Here is a 10,117-nt window from a genome sequence, read left to right as displayed (position 1 = left end):
ACTCCTCCACCGTGGCCAATGTGAGTTCAAACTCGCCAGACCTTTCTTCCTTTGTCTCTGCTATGAGATCAGCATCTGTTTCTCAGGGTTGCCGTCAGAGCTCTGCACAGTCCTGGCCTGTGTGTTCTGGAAGCTTCTACAGTCTGTGTATGGGTGATGTGCCCATGAGAACCTGGGGTTCAATAGCCGACCTTAGCAAACTAGTTCCCTAAAACAAAGAGTCTGGCTTCTCCATGCATGGAAATCCCCTCTCTGGCCTCTCTGACCTTGGGACTGGGTACGTGTCCTTCCACGTGCCCTGAAGATAAGCAAAGCCAGAGGGGGTAGGGCCCTATGCAGGGGTCTGCAGATCAATAGCCTCACTATTCTGGCCAGTCCTCGAGTATCGATGATGGTCTCAGCCGGCTGTGGCCACATCCAGAGTCATGGCTTCAGCAAATTCCCCAGGACCACTGGGCATTGTTAGGAAATGTCACGTTCTCACCAGCCTGTGCACACCTGGACAAGCATGCTCCTGACCACCAACTCCTATTATTAGATGGGATTTTAAAGATTTATTTTATTTTTATTTATGTGTATGTGTGGGTGTCCGAGTGTGTGCCCCATGTGTGCAGATGCCCAAGGAGCCATGAGTTTTAGGTGTGTTTGCACACAGTCTTGTAAACCCACCCCACATTCCACAGGCTGAGCTAGATGTGGTGGTACACACCTCTAACCCCAACACTCAGGAGGCTGAGACAGGAGGATTTTGAGCTCCAAAAGAACAGAGGGTTGGTCAGGATGGCTCAGCAGGCCCAAGTATTTCCTTTGCAAGCTTGGCAACTGAGCTCCAATCCTAGAAGCCACATAAAAAAGCCAAATGCAGGGCCAGTGAAATGGCTCATCACCAAAGACACTTGCCACCAAGCCTAAGGACCAGATTTTAGTTTCCAGGACCCATGTGACAGAAAGAGAGAATCAGTTCTTGAAAATTGTCCTCTGGCCTCCACACAGGTACCGTGTGACATGTACACGCAGACAGACAGGTGGAGAGAAACATGCATACATACTTACACACATACTTTATACATAGATAGATACATACAGAGACAGACAGAAAGCAAATCTGTAATCTCAGCATTGCTAATGCAAGGTGGGAGACCTAGACAGAATCTCCCAGGAGCTCGGGAGCTCCACCTAGTGGCAGTACACAACACAGCAGGGCAAATAGGAGACCAGCCTCAAGGACATGTCCTCTGAGGAAAGTCCTCTCTGACTTCCACTTTTACCATGGCTGGGCTGTGCCCATACCCACACACACACGCATGCTCATGTGCACACACACACATGCTCACGTGCACACACACACACACATATAATAAATGAATAAATAAGAAAGGAAAAAGAGAGAAAGAGAATGGGGAGAGGAAAGTGAGGCACAGATAGGCAGATGCTGTCTTAATGAGGCCCATCATTCGTGAGGGTTGATTATTTGTTTGTTTGTTTGTTTTTCTTTTTCTTTTTTTTTTTTTTTTGATTTTTCGAGACAGGGTTTCTCCGTAGCTTTTGGTTCCTGTCCTGGGACTAGCTCTTGTAGACCAGGCTGGCCTCGAACTCACCGCCTGCCTCTGCCTCCCGAGTGCTGGGATTAAAGGCGTGCGCCACCACCGCCTGGCTTGTTTGTTTGTTTTTCTAAATGTGGGGCTCAGTGGAAAGTACAGGGGTTTCTTGTTTTTTTTTTCTTGGCTTTGTTTTGTTTTGTTTTGGGGGTTTTGTTGTTGTTTGTTTTCAAGACAGGGTTTCTCTGTGTAGCCCTGGCTGTCCTAGAACTCGCTCTGTAGAGTAGGACGGCCTCAAACTCAGAGATCCACCTGCTAAGGGTGTGCACCACTACCATCTGGTTGTTTAATCAGAATTTCTAAATTAGGTCCAGGAAGATGGCTCCTGGAACTTGTCGTGAAGGTTAACGAAGTTTGGGTCCCCAGAACTCACGGAAAAGCCAGGTGCGATAGCGCCCAGCCATTACCTGCATTAGGTCATCCACAACACGAGCATAAACTTAGTGTGTTTTACAAGGATATAAAAAAATAAAAATGTCTAACTTTGTCTGCATCTGAGGCCATCTGGACAGTTAGAGCGTGTGAGGCAAGGCATGGTGATGCATAAACACATCAGGCCAGCGCTTTGAAGACAAAAGCAGGAGGACAGGAGGTCAAGGCTAACCGGGCAGTGGTAGCCCACACCTATAATCCCAGCACTCGGAAGGCTGAGGCTGGCGGATCTGAGTCTGAGCCCAGTCCCGTCCTCAGAGTGAGCTCCAGCACAGCCAGGTCTACACAGAAAAACCCTGTCTCAAAACAAAAACAATAAAAAGAGACCAAGGCAAGGCTTGATGTGGTGGGTGTGAAGGTAGCCTGAGCTACATAAAGCAGAGAGGGGAGCCAGGTGGTAATGGCGCAGGTCTTTAATTCCAGCACTCGGGAGCCAGCCTGGTCTACAGAACCAGTTCCAAGACAGCCAGAGCGACACAAAGAGACCCTCTCTTGAAAAAACAAACGAAAAAAAGGAGGGGTGAAGCATAGGAAAGAAAGATTGAATTGAGGGTGCAAGCAAGGCTTTACGGCTAAGGTTTAGGATTGGTGCCTGCAACTGCAGTCAAAGGCTCCAGAGTTTGTAGCTTCAGATCCCTAACCACAGAGGAGAGAAAGCTGTTCTCAGTGTGCCCTCTAGTGGTCAGGATCAATTTTTTTTTCTGTTTTTGGTTTTTCGAGACAGGGTTTCTCTGTATCTTTGGAGCCTGTCATGGAACTAGCTCTTGCAGATCAGGCTTGGCTCGAACTCACAGAGATCCACCTGCCTCTGCCTTCAGAGTGCTGGGATTAAAGGCGTGCGCCACCACTGCCCAGAAGGATCAATTTTTGACCCACATTTAACCCCTAATGGAGGTCTGAAGCCAAAACATGCTATTTTGTTCTCCTCTCAAACTTTCTCAGCACTGCAGAGACACACACCAGTCAGTCATCTCAGAACTGCAGAGACACACACCTGTCAGTCATCTCCACTGCAGAGACACAAACCTGTCAGTCATCTCCACTTGCAGAGACACACACCTGTCAGTCATCTCCACTGCAGAGACACACACCTGTCAGTCATCTCCACTGCAGAGACACACACCTGTCAGTCATCTCCACTGCAGAGACACACACCTGTCAGTCAACACCACTGCAGAGACACACACCTGTCAGTCATCTCAGCACTGCAGAGACACACACCTGTCAGTCATCTCCACTGCAGAGACACACACCTGTCAGTCATCTCCACTGCAGAGACACACACCTGTCAGTCATCTCCACTGCAGAGACACACACCTGTCAGTCATCTCCACTGCAGTGACACACACCTGTCAGTCATCTCAGCACTGCAGAGACACACACCTGTCAGTCATCTCCACTGCAGAGACACACACCTGTCAGTCATCTCCACTGCAGAGACACACACCTGTCAGTCATCTCCACTGCAGTGACACACACCTGTCAGTCATCTCAGCACTGCAGAGACACACACCTGTCAGTCATCTCCACTGCAGTGACACACACCTGTCAGTCATCTCCACTGCAGAGACACACACCTGTCTTTTCAGCACTCCCTATACCAAAAGGCATCAGAGAGAAATGTGAGGCTCAACTGGGCTACAGTGAGAGCCTTAACAATATAGGACTAGAGCAATGACCAGTGATCAAGAGCAATGGCTACTTTTGAAGAGAACCTGCGTTCAATTCCGAGCAACCACATGGTGGCTCCCAACCATCTCCTGTTCCAGGTGATTCACAGACATACCTGCAGGTAAAACATGCATATGTATAAAATAAATAAACTATAAAAGTAAGGAACGAGGAAGATGGAGAGATGGCGCAGCAGGGAAGAGTGCTTCCTGCTCTGTAGAGGACTGGGCTTCAGTATCCAGCACTCAAACTGCCTCCAGCTCCGGGGGATCTGGCTCTCTCTCTGTCTCCCTTGGACACTTACACACAGATATACATAACCCCAGAGAGATACACAAATAATTTAAAATAAAAATAAAATCTTGACAGAAAGGCCGAGGAGAGGATGAAAGTTTGAGGAGACCATCGGAACCTGACTTAGCTCTGTAGGACACTTCCATGTGTGTGTCCCACTAATGTAATTTTTTTAGCTGTTTTTTGTTTTGCTTTGTTTCATTTTGTTTGTTTGGCTGGCTGGTTGGTTGGTTGGTTTCTCCAGACAGGGTTTCTCTGTGTAGTCCTGGCTTTCCTGTAACTCATTCTGTAAACCAGGCTGGCCTTGAACTCACAGAGATCCACCTGCCTTTGCCTCCCAAGTGCTGGGATTAAAGGCGTGCGCCACCACCGCTAGCTTTATATTTTAATTTTCAAAATTAATTAACTGTACAACCAGACCACAATTTCCCCTCCCTCTTCTCTATTCTCCCCCTGTCCTTACTCCCCAATCCAGTCTTCCTCCGTTTCTGCTCAGGAAAGGCCAGCCTCCCGTGAATATCAACAAGACACAGCGTAGCAAGTTGCAGTAAGACTAAGCATGTGTTAGGGCTGGGAAAAGTGACCCGGTATAAGGAACAGGGTCCCAAAAGCCAGTAAAGGAGTCAGAGGCAGCCCCTGTTCCCACGGTGAGGAGTCCCACAAGCTACTCAACTATAGCATATGTGCAGAACAGCCTAGGCCAGTCCCGTGCAGGCTCCTGGTTGGTGATTCAGTCTCAGTGTGCTCCTATAAGCCCGGGTTAATTGATTCTATGAGTTTTTGTGATATCCTTGACCCCACTGGCTCCTACAATCCTTTTCCCCTCTTCTGCAGGATTCCCCAAGTTCTGCCTAGTCCTTGGCAGTGGGTCTGCCTGTTTCCAGCGGTTGCCAGGTGAAGCCTCTGACGACAGCTGCTCTCGGCAGCAATCTCTGTGTATAGCAGAATATCATTAGGTATCATGACACAATATTTTTCCTCCAGTCATGTTTGGTTCTATCCTAGGCATCTGAGTCATCCAGTCTGCGGGTCCTGGTGCTCCAGGCAGTGTCAGGGGTGGGCTGACTCTCCTGGCATGGGTCTCAGGCTGAACCAGTGGTCAGCCACTCCCTGCACCACCTGTACCCCAGCATACCCCACAGGCAAGACATACCGTAGGTCAAAGATTATGTGGCTGAGTCGGTGTCCTAATCCCTGCACTTGAAGTCTTGCCTGGTCACAGGAGATGTGTGTTCAGACTGTGTGTCTGCTATTGCTAGGCGTCTTTAATTTTTAAAGTTACCTACGCCGGATGTCTCATATAAATGGAATCGTATTATACATGGGATTTCTATTTTATTCATTGGGGAGGGGGATGGATGAAGCAGGCTCGCGGTAGCCCAAAGCCACCTAGAACTTGATATGCAGATGAAGGCGACTTTGAACTGGCAATCTTCCTGCCTCCACCTCCCAAGAACTGGCTCCGGGCACAGGTGACCACATTTTGTTCATGTTTATGTGATGCTGGGGTGGACCCCATGGCTGCGTGAGTTCTAGACAATCACTCACCAACTGAGCTACACCCCTACTTCACCCCCAAACGCCAACCTTTCCCCAGGTTTCATTTGTGTGTGTGCATGGGGTGGGGGCTGGTAGAAGTTTTTGGGTTTTTTGTGTGAGTTTTATCTTATATTGGTATAGTATATTTATACATGCTTATTTATGTTTGTACTTACGTGGGGACACAGGTGGAGGTCAGAGGGTAGCTCATGGGGGTCAGTTCTCTCCTTTTACCCTGTGGGTTCTGAAGGTCAAATTCAGGTTGTTAGTGTGGGTGGCAAGCACCTTCACCCATTGAGCCAACTTGTCAATCCTGTTCTTTTGTTTATTTGCAGAGACAGAACCTTGTTTTGTAGCCCAGGTTGGACCGTAACTCAGTGTCATTTTCTCTTCCTTCGGAACAGTTAGGGTTACTGTATCTGAAACCACATCCAGCTTCGATTTTCTTTTTCTGGTTTTGTTTTATTTTGAGGTTTTGAGACAGGGTTTCTCTGTGTATCCCTGGCTGTCCTGGAACTCACTCGGTAGACCAGTCTGGCCTGGAACTCGCAGAGATTCACCTGCTTCTGTGTCCTGAGAGCTTGGATTAAAGGTGTGCACCATCACCCGGCTCAATTTTAAAGGAAAATAATTCTCTCCTACCACGCGGTTCTGGAGTTTCAGCTCAGGCTGTCAGGTATGGTAGCAAGCGCCTTTACCACCAAGCTATCCCACAACTCCAACTTCTTCTTCCTTCCTGTTTATTATTGTTATTATTGTGGTTGTCTAAGTGAGAATGGCCCCTGAAAGGCAAATATGAGGAATGCTTGGTCCCCAGTCGATCTTTTTGGGAAGAACTGGGAATTTGTTAAAGGAGGTGTGTGCTTATTGGAGGAGATGTGTCATGGAGGTGGGCTTTGAGGTTTCAAAAGCCCAGCAGGACCAGTGTCTCTCTGCCTGTTGTTAGAGGTCAGGATGCAAAACTCTCAGCTACTGCTTTCTGCCATGATGATCATGGACTAAACATCTGAAACTATAAGCAAACCCCCAATTAAATATTTTCTTCTATTAGAATTGCCTTGGTCGTGTACTGCTCTGTGTGTGTGTGTGTGCGTGCGTGCACGTGTGTGCTCACGCACATGTGTGCACCTTCAGAGACCAGAGGCATCAGATCCTCCTGGAACTGAAGTTACAGGCATTGTGAGCCACCTGAAGCCTGACTTGGGTGCTGGGAATCAAACAAGTCCTATGGGAGGGCAGTGGACATTCTTTTTTTTTCCTAAGATCTATTTATTTTTTTATTCTATGTACGTGGGGTTTTATCTTCAGATGTGTCTGTGTATCATGTGTGTGCAGAGGCCAAAGAGGCCAGAAGAGGGCACTGAATTTCGTGGAACTGGAGTTACAGATGGTGTGAGCTGCCTGTGGGTTGTTGGGAACTGAACCTAGGTCTTCTGCATGGGGAGCCAGTGCTCTTAACCTCTGAGCTGTCTCTCCAGCTCCTCAGTAGGAAGCTCTTAACTGCCTGGTTGTCTGTTCTGCTCTGCACCCCCACCGCGCGTGCGCACACACACACACACACACACACACACACACAGCATTTAATCCTGAAGTCATCATCGCGGTAGATTCTAGGACCACCCTAATCTGTCTTTGCCTGGGCACTTCTCAAAGCCCCTATTGCCCATCCGGTCTCATCTGCATATTCCAATGGATGAGGTTGGGGATGAGAGAACTGTGTCTCTGGTGAATTCAGATACAGTAAGAGGCAGCACTAGGGGCAGAGGCCAGGGCCTCAGGCAAGTTAGGTAAACTCTATCACTGAACAACAGATTCAGCACTCTTTGTAAGTTTTTTTAAGTGTAGGATGTATGTGTCTGCACCATGTGATATGTGTGCAGTACGCAAAGCATCCAGAAGAGGGCACTGGATCCCCTGGAACCGGAGCTTCAGATGTGAGCTGACATGAGGGTGTCCTTTGGAAGAGCAGCCAGTGCTCTTACCCACTCTGCCATCTCTGCCGCCTCCAGTCAACTTTTTGCTTTTTCTTTTGAGACAGAGTCTTGCCAAGTTGTCCAGGCTGCTCTTAAAATCATTCTGTAACCCAAGCTGGCTGTAGGCTTTACATTTAAAAAAAAAAAAAATTTATTCTGTATACAGTGTTCTGCCTGCATGTATGTCTACAGGCCAGAAGAGGGCACCAGATCTCATTATAGAAGACTGTGAGCCACTGTGTGGTTGCTGAGAATTGAACTCTGGACCTCTGGAAGAGCAGCCAGTGCTCTTAACTTCTGAGTCATCTCTCCAGCCCCCAGGCTTTACTTTTTAATTTTTTTAAAGACAGGGTTTCTCTGTAGCTTGGGAGCCTGTCCTGAAACTAGCTCTGTAGACCAGGCTGGCCTCGAACTCACAGAGATCCACCTGCCTCTGCCTCCCGAGTGCTGGGATTAAAGGCTTGTGCCACCACCGCCCGGCCCAGGCTTTACATTTTATACCGTATGTTGTTGGTATTTGTTTTTTTTTTAAAGATTTATTTATTTATTATGTATACAACATTCTGCCTCGATGTATGCCCGCACGCCAGAGGAGGGCGCCAGATCTCAGTACAGATGGTTGTGAGCCACCATGTGGTTGCTGGGAATTGAACTCAGGACCTCCGGAAGAGCAGTCAGTGCTCTTAACCTCTGAGCCATCTCGCCAGCCCTGTTGTTGGTATTTGTGAGGGCCCATTGTTGGATATCCAGGGTAAGAGAAGGCCGAGGTCCTGTGTCCCCTCTCCAACTGCGGGGCTCTTGCTTTCTTTCCGTTTCTCTCTGCTTCCTACAAGACTTCCATTAGCATCTCTTGAAACTTTCCCTGCTGCCTAACAGGATTCATTAATTTGGTGGATTGCAAACCTGATTTTTCCATTAATGCAATGTAATTAAATAGAACATATTAAGGTATGGACACAGAGCTGGGGTGAGGGCTGTGCCGTGAGATTTTGTATAAATAAACACATGTATTTATTTATTGTGTGTGTTGTGTGCGCACGTGTGCATGCCAATGTATACATCAGAGGACAACTTGCAGAACTCGGTTCTCTCCATCCACCATGTAGGTCCTGGAGATCAAACTCAGTCAGTCTCGGTGGCAAGCACCTTTACCTCATGAGCAATCTTGTCAACCCAGTTTTTCTTTAAATTATGCCAGGCATGGAACGCCTTTAGTCCCAGCTCTCGGGAGGCAGAGGCAGGCAGCTCTCTGTGAGTTTGAAAATTTCTGGTCTACATGGGGAGTTCCAGCAGGACAGCCAAGGTTATATGATGAGATCCTGTCAAAAAAAAAAAAAAAAAGAGGGGAGGCTGGTGAGATGGCTCAGTGGTTAAGACACTGGCTGCTCTTCCAGAGGACCCAGATTCAATTCCCAGCACCCACATGGCAGCTCACAACTGTCTGTAACTCCAGTTCCAGGGGATCCAACACCTTCACATCAATGCATATAAAATACAAGTAAGTAAATTATTTAAAAAAAAAACAGGGCTGGAGAGATGGCTTAGAGGTTCAGAGCATTGCCTGCTCTTCCAAAGGTCCTGAGTTCAATTCCCAGCAACCACATGGTGGCTCACAACCGTCTGTACTGAGGTCTGGTGCCCTCTTCTGGCCTGCAGGCATGCACACAGACAGAATATTGTATAATAATAAATAAAATTTTAAAAAAGAAAAAAGAAAAGCCAAATGTTAAAAGAAAACAGCAAAATATGTATCGCTCTGTGTGTGTGTGTGTGTGTGTGTGTGCGCACACACACACACACAGGCTGCCCTCAGAGACCAGAGGCATCAGATCCCCTGAATCTGCAGTTCCCATCGAATGGTGATGTGAGTGTGTTGGGAACTGAACTCTGGTCCTCTGAACACACAGCAGTTCCATCTCTCCAGTTCCAGCCCAGGTCTTTTGTTGAAATAGACAGAGCCTTACTATCCAATCCCCAGCACTCTGGAGGCAGAGGTAGGAGGAGCGAGGCAACTTTGAGACCCAACCTGGGCTACTCAGTGAATTCAAAACCAGCTCGAGCTGTTTAGGTAGAACCTAATTAGAAGGGGGGGGAGCAAAGAGGAGAGGGAGACAGGAGGAAGAGGAGACAGGAGGAAGGGGGAGGAGAGGAGAAGGAGAAGGAGAGGAAGAGGAAGAAGAAAGAGGAGGAGGAGGAGGAGGAGGAGGAGGAGGAGGAGGAGGAGGAGGAGGAGGAGGAGGAGGAGGAGGAGGGGGAGGGAGAAGGGAGAATGCAGAATGCAGAATGCAGGCTGGAGAGAATCAGCACCCAGCCTGCCTAGATGGCTGCCCTGGGTGCCCTGGGTGCCCTTGGGCAGAGAGGACCATGTCCACGGCGCCCCCTGGCGGCTGCCTGAAGCACAATCGGCGCGGACCCTACAGGTCTGACAGGTTGGAGTGCAAACCTGCCTGTAGCCACTCCCCTGCAGCCCTGTGCATTCCTGAACTTCACTTTCCCCCACACCTCAAAAGAGGTAAAAACCTCTTGAAAATCTGAGTATTTAAACTGCAACCTAATTCCCCTTACTTGCCATGGGACCCAGAGCTCTGGGCGTCCTCGTACCTTCCCTCT

The sequence above is a fragment of the Microtus oregoni genome, unplaced genomic scaffold, assembly GCF_018167655.1.
Source record: "Microtus oregoni isolate MIOR12 unplaced genomic scaffold, Mior012 000006F_ref0000085, whole genome shotgun sequence".
In the NCBI taxonomy this organism is placed as follows: Eukaryota; Metazoa; Chordata; class Mammalia; order Rodentia; family Cricetidae; genus Microtus; species Microtus oregoni.
The sequence above is the reverse complement of the archived record's forward strand: the minus strand, read 5'-3'. Positions refer to the sequence as shown.